The 19032-nt window shown below is 27.3% G+C and overlaps 2 long non-coding RNA genes across 2 annotated transcripts; both read right to left on the bottom strand.

The window, feature by feature from the left end:
• Positions 1–3133: 3133 nt before the first annotated feature.
• On the bottom strand, positions 3134–7246 carry LOC147816484 (uncharacterized). The gene is made up of 3 exons (XR_015434499.1): positions 7110–7246; positions 6082–6204; positions 3134–3280 (listed from the first exon to the last, which is right to left on the bottom strand). It is a non-coding gene; the product is annotated as an uncharacterized LOC147816484 (long non-coding RNA).
• Positions 7247–13214: 5968 nt separating this feature from the next.
• On the bottom strand, positions 13215–19029 carry LOC147816483 (uncharacterized). The gene is made up of 5 exons (XR_015434498.1): positions 18837–19029; positions 17742–17843; positions 15965–16043; positions 15677–15773; positions 13215–13416 (listed from the first exon to the last, which is right to left on the bottom strand). It is a non-coding gene; the product is annotated as an uncharacterized LOC147816483 (long non-coding RNA).
• Positions 19030–19032: the final 3 nt, after the last annotated feature.

Raw genomic sequence — 19032 nt, 5'->3', positions numbered from 1 at the left:
TGTCTTCAGATGATTGTCAGGAATGTTTACCAGACCGTTACCAATAGCCCATTGAGCAGCTTTAGTGCGACGTAAACAACAACAATGAAAAAAAAAATTTACGTGGTAGCACTATGTCACCAAATTATCTCTGAAGTTATCTGAAATCACGTATTTAATTTGTCACGTCTGTCAAAATGTGTTTCGGTATAAGTAAATAATTTAAAAACAGCGGTAATTAAAATTAAAAAAAAATTCTTTTGCAATGAAAGGCAAAATTAATGGGAAAGTGGTACTAATTTGCTTAGGAAAAACGTAGAAAATTACTTCAGTTTTATTAACAGCTGTCCCTCTTTTCTTTTTCTCTGGCCTTTTAATTCCTAGTAAGAATATATATATTTTTTTGGTATTCTCTCTTTAAAAATAAAAAGTCAAACAGCTGCTAAAAAATATTTGTTAGATTACGGAATTATATATTTTACTGAAATATAAAATTCAAAATAATTAGTTTGGAAAAATCTTTTTTTGATTCATATTCAAAAATGTATTAATGATTTTGTAAATTAAAGAAGTTTCAATTATAAATAACTGTTTCGCTAAGATTTAAATAACTGCATATTAGTTAAATTGTTTGGAAGTGAACCGCGTTTGAAATATTTGACTTTTTATGCAGGAAAAGACATGGTGTTTCACGTTATATTTCATCTGACCAAATATTATTAAACTTCTAAATTTATTTCTCACCTATCCTGACATGAATAAATACAAAGAAATAATGAAAAAAAATATATTCAATGAAAATTCTGAGTCAAAGTGTTAATGCTGACGCTCAGTTCATTTAAGTAATGTAATAGATGCATATTGAAATACTAAAAAGTAAGCCATTATGTTACAAAAAGCAACATTTATGGAGTTCAGGTACTTATTCGTATAGATTAATCGTAAACAAGCGCCATACTATTATTGTCGCCAATGATGCTTAATTAATATGGGTAATTCCTATTATATAAATTAAAAAAATTACTTATTTACAAAAATTCCAAGTTAATGGTTAATTTCGATATTATGCCTAGTAATGTTGAATACAGTTAATCTCAATTTTAATGGGCTGAACAACAAAAAACAGGTTTTGTTATGTTTTTGCTTATTAATTTTGTCAGTATATACCGTTCAGTTTTGTCCACGATTTCATTGGGTTGTTCAGTACCGAGTTATTGTTTTTTTGATTTTATTAATCCTGTTCGAAGAGTGGATATTTAGCTAGTTGAAAATAAAAAAAAGTTGAATTACAGTTCGTTAAAAATAAGTTAACTAACGCTTTTCGTTTCCCGAAACTCTTGTTTTTTTCTCAGGTCAAGAGCTAGCCCTTGTACAATACTTATCAATATTTTAGTCAAATAACTTCTAAACGTACTATTGGACGTATTTTCAAAATTTTAATTAAATATAGTAGCATTAAATTCTAACTTGAGATTCATTTAAACTGAAATAGTTGCAGTGTTATAGTAGTAGCATCTTGGATACATATGTACTATAAAATAGTATCTTTCTATTGATATACATCTTCAAGAAAGAATAAATAAATGAGATAAATTTTCTTTTGAATATATTTATTTTTAGTGGTAAGAGTACAGCATATGTAAAAAGTATAAAAAAGGAAGAAAAAAAAAAATTATTCAAGTTGGATCTGAGAATTTGAAGCACGTATATTTGTTTTTGTTCTTACACAATAGACAGAGTATGGTAGCTAGCTTGACTCTATGAAGGTGCTTGCAGATGCAATCATATAAGGTCTATGACCACTATCAGTGGCATCATCCTGAGAAAAAGAGCAGCTAAGTCTTTCTTTATAACTATTGCATAGCTGCCAACCTTATGAATCAAAAATGAGGAACACTATATGCGACAAAATTATACGCACTAATTACGAGAGTAAGATAAAAATTTAATTATTAAATCATAACATTAATAGACACATTTAAATATGTAAATTAGTAAAACAAAACTATAAACACTATCTTTTGTGGGAAACTTATAATATTAATGTTTTATAATTAGGAATACCGGTATAATATATTAAAAACAAACATTACCTATTAATATATAATTATTTATCTCCAAATTATAAAACACTGGTAAATAATAATCTACATCATAAACAAATATTTCTGATGCAAGTGTTTAAATACTACAAAAAAAAAAATTTCCAAAAATAATAATTTAGTGAAATAATCAGCAACAGACAGGGAATAATATTTTCCAATAAAAAGCTACTAAAAATTACTTTAGCACAATAATCACAGGATGCATGCTTGTGGCGATCAGAAAAAAGGATTGGTTTAAAATCAAAAATTTTATGAAAATTCAGAATTTTTATAAAAATATCAGATTGGATTTAAAAATTAGGAACAAATCCGAAAAATTCTGAACAGTTGGCAGCTATGCTATTGTCTGCTTAGTCAGCTGTAAAATAAAAGCATTTTTCTAGATAAAAAAAATAGAAATCATGTTACTTTAAAATTCTACAGTGGATCAGAATCCAATCAAAGACTTCAGTTATATTAATAACTGACAACCGTGCCGGAAAATAAAGAGCTTAATTATTTTTATGAATTTAAAAAATATACAATTATATTTAATACATATAGCAAAATCAATGACTGAAATATTATCTTGTTACGGTACAGAGATATTCTTCAAACTAAATGAGACTCTGCATAAACCATTGTAGAAAATCAAGTCCTGGTAAATATATCTCACAGAAAAGCTTTAAGCAGACAATGCTGTGAGACCATTCCCCGGGACAAACATGAATCATCAGCAGAATCCAGGCAAAAGCTAGAAGAGAACAAGTTGCTTCAAATTAATATTGTAATCAAGATACCTTGTTAAGATTTCAACCAATGGTTAAGTATATAGATAAAAGCACAACTCTTCAAATTGTGAATCTAATAAAGGATTGCATACATTAGTTTGAATCAATTTGAATTACAGAGTGAAAGAACTTTTAGCACAGAAGTATAAGTTTTAAGTTATAAGCACAGATTAACAGAATTTTTTTTATTATTATTAAATCTGGCATATCCATCTTTTTCCACGCATATGGCATACTTGTGACACTTTCAGAGTGGTCTCACAACTCTTTTGGGAGGAAGCATCACTCAAACTCATACTCGGGGATTTGACACATCTGTCACATTAAAATCAAGACATAAAAAAGGAGTGTAAATTATTGCAACATTAGCTTTGTTGCTCGATTTTTTCTTTTTGCAGATCCCCAATTTAGTCAGGTTACTTACATCTGAAAGAGAGGGAAAGTGTCTGATTAATATTATTTAATATTTCTATTGCAGCATCAATCAGGGTTTACATATAAAGACTAATGGCTTTAAGAACAAGACAATCACAGGACATTACATCACAGCATTTAATAGTTAGTCACAGCACAGATTTTATTATATTTTCTTTAAACAACATAAATGACCCCACAGCCAATTGTTCAGTTGGTGTGTGCACTGTTGAGTCACCGTTTACCCTAGAGACAGCCACGTAGGCTTCTTAAAGGCACGAGTCCATGATGGATCATGGAATGTGCATGTTGTGTTATCCCCACGCTGACTTTTAATGATGAGCCAGTAAATGTTGATGTGTTTGTCCATTGTTCAGGTTTGATTGCACTGTTCCCAGTTTTTTAGTATCTAATCATCTAAATTCTGTCGACATCACCAGTTCCTTAATGAATATTATTTTCTAAACCTTTTACAAGAATAAAAAATAAAATCATAAATTAATTTTCTAAACTTATTAGTATCTAGATCAAACATTAAATTAGTTTTTATTTAGAATGCAATAAATGCCACTGATAAAAACAAAAGTAATAAATATTTTTGAAATAATCAAAGTAAAAGAATATATATTATTAATAAAAGAGGAATATACTAACTGGTAGGGCACTGTCTTTTCCTTAACCACGGTGTGATTAAAGACAAATACTGATAAACATTAAAAGATCATTTAATTCATTCTGACTTTAATTATTTTATTAATACTGTAATAATTTATAAACAGTGCTGTACTAACAGTAAACAATCCATACTATAACAATACAGTTGGGGGAAAAAAAACTCACAACGATTAAGGTATAATGCCACTGTTAAAAATATACAATTCTCCGAATAATCAAAACATTATAGTAATAAAAGAGAAAGATACTAACTGAGACACTCATATTAACTTCTGTTAAGTCTAGATCTCATTTAAGCTAACAAAGAATAGAATTAGATCAATCTCCGTGCAATCTAAAATTTTTTATAATCTCTTTTAGTGTTGAACATATACCCATTGCTATTTAGAAATAGCAATTGGCATTATTCATTAGCGTTATTAGCACTATTCATTTAGTATATTTTACCAAAGGCATTTAAAGTGGAAGAGTATTTATAATTCAGGTACAATGCTCTAAACAATCTTCCCTCTGTCCTTTAAGGGTAGAACCAGAATCATTGAGAGAGAGAACTAGTCATAAAATATTCTATTGCATCTAAAAAATTTTCTGCATTGTGTAAAGTAGCACAGATAAGAATATTAGAAAATAACACTCTCTACTGAATATTTTTCTTTACAGCATCATAGTACTAAATCTGTTCAAGTACTGTCAGGGATCTGTCCAGACATTCTGTAAAAGGTCCGTATTTGTAAAATTGGAAAAAAATTACTTGTAATTTGTGAATATAAAATAAACGTTAAGTCACATTCTTTCAACCAGGGTCCTGCTTTTGTGAATTTGTGCAAATAGGGTCTGTTATTGCAAAAAAAAAAAAAACTTTTTCAAGGAGTTTTTAAATTGTAAAGACTTACAAGATTATGTCCAACACTGTAAAATTATAATTAAAAAAATTAAAATTTAAAAAATAAACAGCAATTGCTGCTACTAAATTAGAGATGCAACATACAAATATTTGGTATTTTGCCTATACTGCTGAACGCAGAATATTCATTTTGGACGAATAAAGGAAGAAGTGTCTGCCGAAGACAAAATTTATTTAGATTACATCTGTCGTTCTCCCCCCCCCCGGGAAGGGCTTATTCGATTAACAAAACAATAATGAAGATAAACGAATTTGTGAAGGGTCTGAGTAAAGGATAAATTATTTTGTGAAATGTCCGTTTTTATGAAAAGATATTTTGTGAATAGTTCGTTAACGGACCCAAATCTCTTCTAAACAGATATCTGACTGTGACTACTCTTTCTTATTTGTATGGGATGAGTTCTGGTTATCTGGCTAAATGTCAAGACAAGATTACAATATTTTTATATTATTAGTATATTAAGTTGTGTATAAATACACTTCTTTTTTTAGCAACTTTGCTATGCATTCTTCAAAGATGTTTGCCAGTTGAATATGGCCCTGGCAGTTTAAATGTATGTGATCTTAACCAATACATTCATCCACAGATAAAGCTGATTCACAGAACATTAGCCCAAGTAAAATTCACATAGTTTTAATTACTTCATTGAATCGCTTTATAGTGACGTTTTCAAGATTAACAAAATGTTGATGCATACGCTGATCTTTCAGCAAGAGATTTCTAAACTCTTCGTTCGAGAAAAACAACTCAGAAATATTTCTGTATTGTGATCTGCCGTGCCAACTACAATCGCCAAGGTGCTAAACAGATTTTAAACTTGCAAATTTAATAAAAAAAAAAATAAAAAAAACACATGTAGATAGTTGTCCGGGGGTGGTTACGAGTTATACCTTCTAAGTTCCCTTCTCTTTTTATTAGTTCCTGGCGGCTGGCTACCCAGAATTATTCTTCCACAGATAACCAAACAAAATCTCCCCAATAACCCCACAAATTTTATTAACCACACAAGCCAGTTTTTTAAAGTTGGGCATTGTACCCAATTGCACATCATTAGTTCCTTTATTTTTAAGAAAAGCAAAATAAATTATTATTTTATAGCACAACCATAAGTAATATTAATAAAAAAATAAATAAGTATCTGAATTAGAATAGTTACACAAGATACTAACAATGCCAACAAATGGTTTAGATACATAATCATTAAATATGTAAATAAATTACATTTCAACTTACCAACATGAATTATGACAAAAACACAATCGTCCCTTCACAACTGCACACTTAATTTGTCCACACCGATTCCAGGGTGTGCAAACATCGATATCCCATTAGCCAAATACTTCTCCAAGGAATCACCTAGTTAAAAAGTATTTTATGAAGAGAAAGAAGAAATATGAAAAGTTTGCTTTACATTGTCCACGTAAACTGTCAAAAATCTTAGGGTAATGAAAAAAATACAATTATAGATATAGTTTGAGAAGTTAAATAATTGAAAAAATTCAATTTCATATTAATATCCAATAAAAATAACTTAAATTTAAGATTTGCTAATCTGAATTATCTTCTAATTTATTATAGTATTTGTATTATGTATTTTAAATAAAACAAATTATTGAGTACAAATTGTTTTGCACATAATTGTGATACACCTATAGAATAAAAAATTTTTTTGAAAGTATGCATGCTCATAATTTATTCAATAGTTAAGACAACCTAAAAGAATAATAATGAATGCAGTAACTGTGAATGAAAATGATAAATATTATCTAAATTTGTTCCATTTCTCTCAGAATTTTTTTTTAGATTAGTTTACAATAAAATTGAAACAAATTTTAGACATGATCAAAACCCTCTTCACTATTTTTAAGAAAATTCAATATTAATCTTTCTATATATAATAAATTTTAATTAGCAATATATTTCATAGAAAAAAAAAGATACCTCTGTATTATGTCACTAAAATAAACATAAATCAAGTAATTCAACTAAATGAAATTTCATTACTAAACTGCTTCACACAATTTCGGCAGATCAAACAAAGAATTTCTAAGGAAGCAGAGAAAAACTTTGATAAATGAATTTTTATAACGATTTTCTTAAAATACATACATTTTACAAACTATTTACTTTAAAATCTAACGCGTGGTATTCACAGATATTTAATAAAATTCATTAATCTTTTTAAAAATTTCATGCAATTTTTTTATATACTGCTATGAAACGTACACTAATATTATAAATCTTTAATTAATAAGAATTACCTGTAATTAAAACTTTCATGATGATAAAATATGAAATCCCGCGCAGACAAATACAGAAAATGGCTTCCTCTAAAGGCGGGTTGACACGATCAAAGTACTTTGATCAAAGTAGGCGCGCGCAATCAAAGTAAGTCATAAAAGTAAATAAAACAAAAATGGGAACCGCGAAATTTTAGGGAAAAGGGAAAATGCGAAGGGGAAAAAAGTCAGGCACTGTTGTTGAGAGTATGATATATCAAATGAATAATCTCGGCCTCTGTGAATTTAAAATTTCTTTCCAATTTTAAAATTATTTAATGAAGTTTAAAAAATAAAATCATATTTTATTAGACATTTATACAAGCAGTTTAACCAACCCTGTAATTCTATTAATGAAAAGAGGAAAATTATTGTTTTTTAAATTAAATAAATATATGAAAAGTTCCCTGTATTTGTAATTGTCTCTTACTTTGATGTGACGTAATTTACTTTGAAGGGTGTTCAACTTTAATTTCTACTTTGATTCAAACAGCGATAATTGTGCCAATTGTGGGTATCGGTAATTGATTGTCACCCATGACGTACATCTGGGAGAGAATACTAAAATTGATTAGGGTCAATTTTGCAAAAGCGTTAAAAGAGGTTGTTTTTTTTTCATGCAGAGAAATAGCTAGATCATGAATTGATTATGATGGTTACAATTAAGTACAGACAAATTTTTAGTTTTTTTTAAAACTTAAACACAACAGAAGACATGTGTGTTGAAGAAAATGAGAGAAACTGACCTTTCATACTTTTATATACATAATTTGCGTAAGAATTCTGTCACAATATTAAGTAAAGCCTATTTTCACGCAATCCAAGGACCATTCACACTACACGTAAAGAATTGCTTTTGTCGATTCGGAGATGCAAGCGAGAACCTGATTTCAAGTTTTTCCCGAAATATACTTCATTTATCATGTTTCTGCTCCCAAAAGGAGAGTACACACTAAAAATTCGATGACAATAATTTAAAACTTCCTTTCATAATAATTTAAAGTAGTAGAGCTTGATAAATTATCTGTAATGTAAACAGAAACCGTTCAAGTCGAACAAAGTGTGCATCTGGTTCCGCCACCACGCTCTTCTGATTTAAGCAGCATGGATTTCTTTCTTTGGGATGCAATGGAAAATGCTGTGTACGTAACACCTGTGGATTCTGAAATGGATCTGGTTGAAAGAATCGGCTACTCTTTTACAAGTTCCCCAATCCCTGGCCTGATGGTGTGAACGCATGCATCGTTAGCAGTGATGGTGACATTTTCACTTATCTACCACAACACATGTAATATCTTTAACCAATAAACATCTCAGAAGATCTTAGTCTTGTGTTATTTTGTTTCACTTATCATACTTCTTTCCCAATCCCATGACGTTTCCGACCACGGGTAGCTATGTAATTTTTGATCCTTGTGATGCCTCTTACCAACCTTTAAGTTTTCTCCAATAATCCTGGGACACCCTGTATTACAGAACATATATATTCGATATAGTCTGCTTAAGATTGACGAAGATGAACTTAACCTTAATTATGTTAATTAATTGATGTTAACGACGTTTAAAGTGATGAAATCAGCAAAAAAAAAAAGCACTTTTTCAGAATAAACATATTTTATTTTTTAAATTTTTTCAACAGATTTGGTATTTTGACTCTTGAAATATGGTCTGGTTAACCACAATCTGAAAAATATTGTTCCAATAATTTATACAGGAGAGCGATTAAAAGTTTGAACCCTTTTATCTTAATTCTTTATCTCGAGAAATTGACAAGTGAATCAAAATGGTTTTTGTACACAATTATAAAATTCCTTTATTCGAATATAATTTCTTGTAAAATATTTAGTATTATAATGCATTTCATCTAATGACGGGAATTTAAATTGTAAGGTATTATGGTTAAGTTTGTAATTTTAAATGAAAAAATACAAAATTCAAATGAAATTGGTGGAATAGTTTTCGAGAAATGAAGTTTTAAATACATTACTTTTTTATAATTTATTAACTCAGACATTATTCAAATTTTGTACACTGATATTTAAAATTACAGACTTTAATAATGATGTAAGAACTTGTACATATTACAAGAGAGAAATTTTTCGTCTACTATTAGATAAAATAATTATAAAAACTATTTATTAATCAAATTATTTTTGGATTAATTAATTTTATAACTACATACAAAATAATCTTTTGATTCCATAAAAATATCTCGAGATTTAGCGAAATACGCAAAAAGGGTGAAATTTAGGTTAAGAGGTCGAAACTTTAGACTGCCCTCTTATGTAACCTTTTGAGACCATATTTTCCAGCCATAACATCCATATTTTGAGGGTCAGAATTATATATCAGCAAAAATAAGCCATGTTTTTGAGAGCGAGTACGTTTCTTTGTCTGAATTCGTAATTTATTGTATAATTAAAACATCGTTTGAATTAATCAGCAAAGAGCATTTAAGATTTGACCCACTATCACATACGGGAAATCTGATTATTTAATGAAAAGTTATTCGGGGTGTCATATTTTTTATTTTGTGCACGCCCTTTCTTAGAAAACATCGAATCGATTTTCAAATTCTCTCTATTTTTTTTCTCCTTCTTCATGTTATGGGGCACAGATTTAGAAGTTTTTTTTTTTAAAAAAACTTCTTTTTATTTTTAAATGTGAAAATTATCGGCAATCTAATTTAGGCGCCCATGAAGAATTGAATTTGTTAGGTTATTTTTTTACTTTCTTTTAATTTATTAAAAACTTTTTGGATGAAACTTCTAATAATTTAATGAGTTTTTATTACTGATTTTAAATTTATAAATCTTGTTGCTTTTATTTTTAGAAATAAAGTTAAAACAAAATTTATTTTTGTCATTTGGATTTGGACATATGTCAATCAACTTTGTTTATACAAAAAAATTTGAACGGTTTGCGTATTTTATTCATTTTTTAAAATCATTTAACACTTCGTTTTATTAGAGAGTATAATAATTTTTGTTAAAAAATATTATTTTCATATTATTTGTTAATTAGCTAAATATATTATGGAATATCAAAATTTTTTTATTTTTAAGAAATTAAATCTTATTTTGTTTTTCGTTCATAATTCGGTCATTATTTAATTTAATTATTTATCTGAAATGATAAGGTCCCGCAGTAGACTGATCGTTAAAACACGGTTCCCTGCAGATCACCGAAGTCAAGCATCATTGGCTGCGGTCAGTGTGCGGGTGAGTGACCACTTGGATCAGTCTGCGTAGGTACCGAGGGTGTGCGGTATTGGTCCCCGTTAAACTGTTCTACCGTAAAGTGCTCGACTTCGCGTGCAGGTCGTCGTGCTACCGAAGCGGGGGTGCCATCCCATCTGCAGAGGATCAAAATTGTGATGGCATGTCTTCGGATCATCCTCAGAGATGTTTCCCAGACCGTCGCCAATAGCCCATTGTGCAGCTCTAGTGTGACGTAAATGAACTATAATAAACTGAAATGATAATAATAAAAAATAGTGCTTTAAAAGCGCTTTTTTTTCCTTCTAAAATTTATTTAGCACTTTGTTTTAAACATACAAATAATTTTTAACGTTTCATTTAGAAATTGAACATTACGATAGAACTTAATAATTAAGTAATTATTTATGCATAATTATTTTTTTACAAATTAATATTTTCTTGTACTATTATGATAATAGTACAAGAAAATATTAATTTGTAAAAAAATGCTTTAAAAAAAGTTTTTAGCACTTTGTTTTACGCGTATTATGAATTTCTAAACAAACATTTCAATAAATATTAAGTAAGATTTGTACATTGAAGTCAATTTATTTAATATCTTTCTTAAGCAAAACATATATATCTTCAAATTTATAAATTGATTTAAATCAATCTGAGTATGAAGTTTTGATAGAAATCTGACTTTCTGTGCCTTACAATTAAATGAAATTCAAAAATACTATATCGCGATACATCGCTATATCGCGATGCATAACTGACGATACATAATTTCTAATATCGCCCAGTCCTAATCAGGGGCAATTGTGTCATAAAGTGAAAAGCACTGAAAATTTTATGTGCAAAAACTCTACAGCAAGATATCAATTCATATACTAGATATAAATTTTTCATACTCAAGATATAATTTTTAGATCTAAGCTTTATAATTAAGTTACCTACCAATAGAGAATATCACTTCTATAGTAACTAATGTAAGAAAAAAATTAAGTTCTTACAAGAATCATTATATTGGACTTAGGGGTACAGAGAGAGAGCAATTTTTGACTTCTGTCGTGCTCTCTCGATAGAAAAGGTTTCTGAAGCTGGTACCCTATTTTTTCTTAAGTTTCACTTCCTTTAGGATTCACTGCAACTTTGAGCGTTTTTCCATTGGAAGTAATATTTTAAACACTTTTAAAATTTTGAATACTTCTCTTTTTTTGGTCTTGAAAAAATCACATATCCTGCTCCTAATCTCTAGACCTGGTGAGATGATAAGGAAAACCCAGGATTCTGAGGTTCAGCTGGAATACAATCACCCCTGTTATATCTTTTCAGCTTTTTGTTTTCTGGCCTTTAAAATTTATTTAGTTATTTTTTGTTTATTTTTGAAGAATTATTCGTTTTTATTTCTTTACTTGTTTTCTTTGTATTTTTATTTCATTATATGGATTTGATGTAATTGGAGCTTATGACAGTTAATGAAACTTATTAATTCTTAATTTTATTTGTAAATTTCTCTTCTTATATATCTTTTTTCTCTCTCTTCATTGTGTTATGTATATATAAATAAAGACATCTATACATAAAACGGAAGAGTAAGATGGTCTCCCCATCACATTTTATCTGACAATGCTAATAAATATATATACAATAGTGTCTCAATAGATTGAGGTGGACGGAACCGAGCCTACCTCGAATTTTTAAAAATTTGAATTATCAAAAACTTATAATTTAAGAAACATTTTAATATACAAAAAAAAAAAGAAATTTTTAAATTTCAGTATTTAATTTAAAATAGGTTAGATATCATTACTTTGCGTTAGATGATAAGGTTACATGTACCACATTACACCAAATTACAATATTCATTATATTACTGAATCAGGTTTATTGTACTTTAAAATATTTGTCTAATGTTTTTGGCTTAAAAGTACTGTTCACAAGCTTCAACGTCTAACACACAATTTTTTTTTTCAACATTCAATTGTAGTAATTGTCATTATTGCTTCACATGTTCTGTGTACTTAGATCATTATTTCGAAGTAAGACAGATTTTTTTAATATTTCAGATTGAGTTTCAGGCATTTTGCAATGAGAAGTGAAAATGTGATAAACCAAAATTAAGTAAAAAATAATATAGAAATCATGCAACAAATAAAATGGTATGAATTCTTACAAAAAAAAATCCAACTGTAACACATAATGCAGTTCTTATTGGAGCAGGAAAGCATTAGTCTGCTTAGGGGAAAATATTTAACATTTTTATTATAACCTATTAATATTTATTACTTTAAGAGTTTATCTTAAGCATTTGTGAAGCAAAAACACAAATAACACTTACTCAATAAGTTTTTGGCAATTCATGTAAAACATTTAAGGCTATTTTGGCTCTCCCAAAGAGATATATTCATTAAACTGAAGTTTTGTATTATATATACACTTGGTTGAAGGACACTTTCTCACATATTGATTATTCGAATTTTTAATTATCAATCTTTCTTCATATTAACCTACTGTACATAAAACAAATGGCAATGGCTTGAAGACTATTTTTTTTAAAAAAAAAATAGGAGTTAAAAGTTATTTAGTAGTAATTTATTAAGAGAAAAAAAATTATACATTTATACGTTTAACCCAAACATGAATGAAGGTCACACAAAACAAATCAAATCTGGAGATGTTTTATTACTTGTTTCTTTTTATTGTCATTTGATACATTAATAAAATAATAAAAGTTTTCATTGTAATAAAAAAAAAACCTGTAAACAAATTTTCTATAGTTAAAAATAAGCTGTTGCGAACAACACTAAAATAACTTCATAAATCTATCGGCTGGCTCTACCAGATGCGGTTGTGTTGTTAGTTGAAATATAATTCAGGTTCATTTCACAAAAAACGTTTATTAAAGGAAAAACGATAACAAGATCGCGAGCCGTTGACGCTCGTGTCATTTTATTAGGTGATCAAGAACAATAATGATGTCATAACTTTAGTGGCTACATGCAGTGCCACTTACAAACTCCGTTCTCAACATAAGCATTTTTTACTCATCACGAGACAACTTAAATATGCTTTAACTTTTCAACCTAAGAAAAATGAAAGCAAAAATTGAATTAAAAAAAGATATATATATATATACAAAGTGCATTTAAAATTTAAATCTTATTTTTGTTTCTATTAACATTTAAATGTATGCCCTAATCGCAGAAAAAACTGTATAATCAAAATAAAACATTGTGTGATAGTTACTAAATAACAAAATTTTTAACTAAATATAGTGTAAAGAGTTTGAAAATATGAATGCCATACTTCATAAAAATTACATTTGGTAAATGTCTTTTTCAGTTTTAGTAGCACATTTGCACACAGCTCGATTATTTAATAGCACATATTCTACTACAACTGAACTCCACTCAAATTTATTTTTCTTTTAAAATTTTGTTTTACAAATATCAGCACTTTTCTGTAGATTTAAAATTTTCATTGTTCAGAGCATTATAAATAGATTTCCCCATTTATGAATGTTGTATATTTACAAAATTATTAGAACTGCTTAAATTATTTAGAAGAGTTATAACAGTTTAAAAAGTTCCTGAATGAGAATTACTTTATTTAAATGCTATAAAATACTTTTTTGCTGAAACCATAAAATTTAATCAGATAGAAAGAGGTCTATACATTACAATAGAATTTCAGGAAAAACAGAATTAATTAAGAATATCATGAGTGTAGGTTGCCTTATTGGATTGCATATGGGAATGAATGCTAAGGCCATATCTAAACCAAATTTTTAATTTGAAATCTCACAGTTGAGAGGACTGAACATAATTTTTTTTTAAATACATGAAGTTTAACTCCTACTGTTTGAGCCTACTGTATATATTTTATTTAATATTTGAGCCATATATTTTATTTCTTTTATCACTCAATAATTTTTAAAGTATCATTAACTAATATTTTTCTTAAAATCACATATAAGCTTTAATGCAGGATTTAGTTCATTTTTATAATTGTCAAAATTTGTTTCCCACAGTGTCAGTAAATATGGGTACACACAATTAATTTAACTTATAACATGAAAACCCTATAAAAAAAGCTTTTAATCCTAAGCAAAAACATTACTTTGTGTTTATATTAAGTGACCTGAAATCATTAGCATGCATACATACAAGCTATAAGGCTCTCAAGATACTTGGCATCTAACAGCAATGAATGCACTGCTTTATATGTAAATAACAAGTAGCATACAAGATAAAAATCATAAATTAAAGTAGCATAAAAAGTTTCAAGTTAAGTTTAATAATGGTTTAAAAAATTTTTGGCATTTAGACTGTGGTAATTGGAACTCTAAATTCATGTATATTTTTATAAATTGATTTTCAATAAAAATTAAATATTTCATAATTATCTTAATAAAACGCAAGTAAACTATATAATAATGCTAAAATGAAGCAATCAATCTGCCGCCATATGGCAGAAATAATTAATTGGTGCAAATTTTAAAATGGAAAACAGTCTAAGAATAAGTAACTAAACTTATTTAAGTAAATGAAACAATCTAATCTAAGGAACTAATTTAAATGGAATTTGATGAAATTCTAAATCTGCAAAACTCTTAGAGAAATTTTATGGCTTTATCTATCAAATCACAGTGAAACTTATAAAAAAGGTACATAATTGTTTTTATAAGACAATAAACTAGTAGTAATAGAAGACAGTTAACCCAAATTATACAAGGCCCATTTATGGAGTTTTAAAACAACAGATGATCAGTTTCCATTTCTGCTCTCAAATAAGCTTTAACATTTTATCAAGATGATTTGTGTTAGGAACAAGAAGTGCAATACATTGAAATCAAGGCTGTTTTCAGGTAATAAGAGCAAGAAAAAAATTGTGTCAGAAGTTTCTAGGTTTTTGTTATGAGACACAGGAGAATCTACCAGGGAAGAAAATTTTTTAAGGATTTTTATAGGAAATTTTTAAAGGAATAATTAACATTTTCTTATGAAGTTTATGTCCATTAAGCAACAACACATATTTTTAAACTATTCTATAGGAGGAAATTATATCACTCATTAATACATCTTTAGAAAATAAACAAACTTCATAAATTACAAAAGATGCCATCCTCTCACAAAAAGGAAATAAGTAAGAAAATATGCATGAAGTTTTGTCAGAACATATTCTTATTACACATACAATAATATCTACCTAAATAATAATGCAATCATCCTGAAATATTCTTAATCACTATGAATGAGGGATTGATATGAATTATAAGTTTTAAGCTTTTTTGCTAAATAACAAAAACCATTTAAATACCAAAAAATGAAACTTAATACTTACAAACAACACTACAGATGTTAATTTTAAAATATATAACTTGACCAAGAGTACTTGAGAGAGAAATAATATTTTCTGTATTTATAGGTGCTGAGGGTTGCTAGAGAATAAGATATATAACTTAAAAATTTGTTAAAAATATTAATTTCAAATAATACTTCAAACTTAGGAAATACAGCAATCAAGACCTTTTTAAAATACATATTCAACAAATAACTTGTTAATTTCTTTCATAGAAAAAAAAAGTGAATTATTAATTTACATTATTTTAACATATTTATAGAGAATTACCCAGCAACCACTTCCTTGCTACCAGTTATGGAACAACAATCATACCACAGAAAAAATTCTGCTTACTATCCTTTTCTTTCTTAAAAAAAAAAAAAGTCATTTTTAATTAAAAATTATATGTGAAATTCCAGTGCAAAATTTTGAAGCTACAAGAGATATGCATTGATAATAAGCTTTTTGCATTTCTAGTATATCTAGTCATTTCTAGTTTATCTAGTCTAAATAATATACAAAAAATACAAAAGCACCAACAGGTAAAAAATTGTTAAAGTCATTTTATTTTAAGAATTAATTCAGTCAATCAACATTTTTTATAATTAAATATTATTTTATCATTTAAAATTTAAATTCAATAAAAATATTTCAATAAAAGTCAATTTTCATAAAATCAATAAAAACTACAAGAAAAAAAAACATTAAAAAAATATTCTATGAATTATAGTTTTGAAAATTAACATATGTAGAAATGATTTATTATAATAACATTCAAACTTTTATGAAATAGCATACACTTTTAAGACCTCATAGTGGATCACAGAAAAAAAAAATCAGGACAAAAATGAGGATATTTTTCAGATCTGTAGACATATATCAGACTAATTTTAAAAAGGGCAAATTATGAATACAAGAGATATGTAATTTGTCCTAAAGTAAAATAAAGGCAATACTGCAGACGAATAATCAAAATATTTGCCATTTTAAATTTCAAAATTATAATTTAGTGTAGAATAAAAGTTTTAACATTTTCCAGTATTAATTTATTTTTACTGAACAACTTATAATAGATAGAGATCAATATGAAGACAATTTTTATAAAACTGTTGAGTTAAAAAAATACTATAAATTAGTTAATACTCCCTAACATCAATATTAACTTCATATTTGTACTCAAGTTCAAGATTTATTTAATTAAATAATTTTAAAGTAGAATTTCAATAAGAAACATGTAAGATTTCAATATGAAATTCTCGAAATGGAAATATGGTCATTATACATTTTGTACAATATTTAACCCATGACCTCTCAATTAGCCATTTAAAAATTCTATGTTCTGCAGTTTATTAAAATCAATAATTTTTGAAATCAAATGAAAGAGGTAAATGAATAAATGTTAAACTACAAAATTCTAATAAACAAGATTTGCTACACAATATAATGAAAAACTTGTATTAGACCAGAATTCATCACCATAAAAATTGAATTAATTTATAGCAAAAAAATATAACTGAGTTAATTTTTAAACATTTTATACATCCTTCAATATGAGCATTAAAATTTTACAGTATAAAGAAAAATATTAAGTTTTAAGATAGCAAAAATTTTTCAACTGTGTAATGACCAAAATATAATTTTAATTAGTAAATTAATACATAACACTAAGTTTAAAAATTGACTAAATCGATTAAAAATCGATTTAAATTAAAAAGACTTTTATGCATTTCAGTAAAGTTCTATTTTACAATCTTTAGTATGGGCCACTAAAAGATTAACTCAATAAAAGACCGTGTATAAAAGTTAAATGGATATAAATATGTTTTTCTAATTATCAAAAAAGCCACTACAAATTTGACAAAAAGACAATCTAAGATGGTATAAAGTTCTTTTTATCAAAACTTTTTTTTTGTGATCTACTACTTTAATTCACTATATTCAGCAAACAATTTTTTCATGAGATAGATCATAATAAAAAAGCAAACAATAGAAGATCTTTATAATACAAATAGTGCAACTTGGGGCTTTGAATATAATTTTATGTTATATAGATCATTACACTTACCTTCTAAACATGTCAAAATATATCTGAACCAGATCAATAATAATTGTCATAACTGGATTGTGATGGCTAAGGGGACTTCAATAGACAAGATATAAATTATACCTGGAAATAAATTTCACATATAATATAATAATATAAGTTGGTTTTAAGTAACTTATTTCAATAAATTTTATTTTTGTTCAAATTACTTATTGACAATATAGAATGATCTTATTCACACCTAATTGGAAAAAAAAATTCAAACTACTTAATCAAGTAAAGAACATATACAAATAAAGCTAGCGTTAATTTCACCAGAAAACTGAGAATTGAAATATCATGAACTTATTTTCCATTAATTGGATTAGGTTGAGAAACAGCACTCCAATTTTTTAAGAAATTACCGATATTTCACAACGTAATCAACCGATATTTCACAACGTTTCATCAAGATAACGTAGTTTTTAAATTAATAATTGCTTTTCTTGTAATCATATTTGTGATAAACAAGTACTGAGATAGTATTTAAACAAAGAGAAATAAGAAAGTCTTCATCGTAGAACAAGAAAACTACGATTTCTTATTAGATACATAGTAGTTTTAAAATATTCCAATAAACATTAAAATTTGCCCCAGACACACACTTTTCTCTAATACCCAGTCTTCGATTGAATACTGACATAAACAAATCCAAAACAAAAGTTATAAACACTTAATTTTGTGAGAAAATAGCCTTGTATAAATATCAAGAATTCAAAGTATCACTAAAGGAAGGAACAGTAATAAATCATAAAATGGCAGCTGAAAAACAGTTTACATTTTTTTTCCAACTGCAATATAAAATTATTTATACAAAAAACGATCGCGAATAAATAAACTACTAGACCTGAAATATAAAGAATAATATAAGGTTCACAGTTATTTATTTTTTTTTTTTTGAGATTACAGAGTTCAGAAATACTTTAAGTAATCTACTACTTACTCAAAGATGGTGTTGATATATAAGTACAATATATATCAATATGTTTTAAATTAGTCTAAGTATTTAAAATAATAACCATAAAATCATTTTAAAAGCACATATAGTTGATTATAAACGTTGAAATTCTCACTTACCCGATAATATAGAGAAGTTTTCAAATCCTTTTAGTACGTCCAGATTTCTTGAAAGAAGGGTTCAAAATAAACATATTCCCTGTAAACAAAAACAACTTCTTCCAAAACGTCACATTTCCCTAAAAATATTTCCCTATTGGTGAATGCGCGCGCTTACTTTGATCAAAGTACTTTGATCGTGTCAACCCACCTTAAA

Source organism: Parasteatoda tepidariorum, chromosome 1 (assembly GCF_982258835.1).
Source record: "Parasteatoda tepidariorum strain Cologne lab strain chromosome 1, Ptep-v5.0, whole genome shotgun sequence".
NCBI lineage: Eukaryota > Metazoa > Arthropoda > Arachnida > Araneae > Theridiidae > Parasteatoda > Parasteatoda tepidariorum.
Note: the sequence above shows the minus strand (reverse complement) of the source record. Positions and strands in the feature narration are given on the sequence as shown.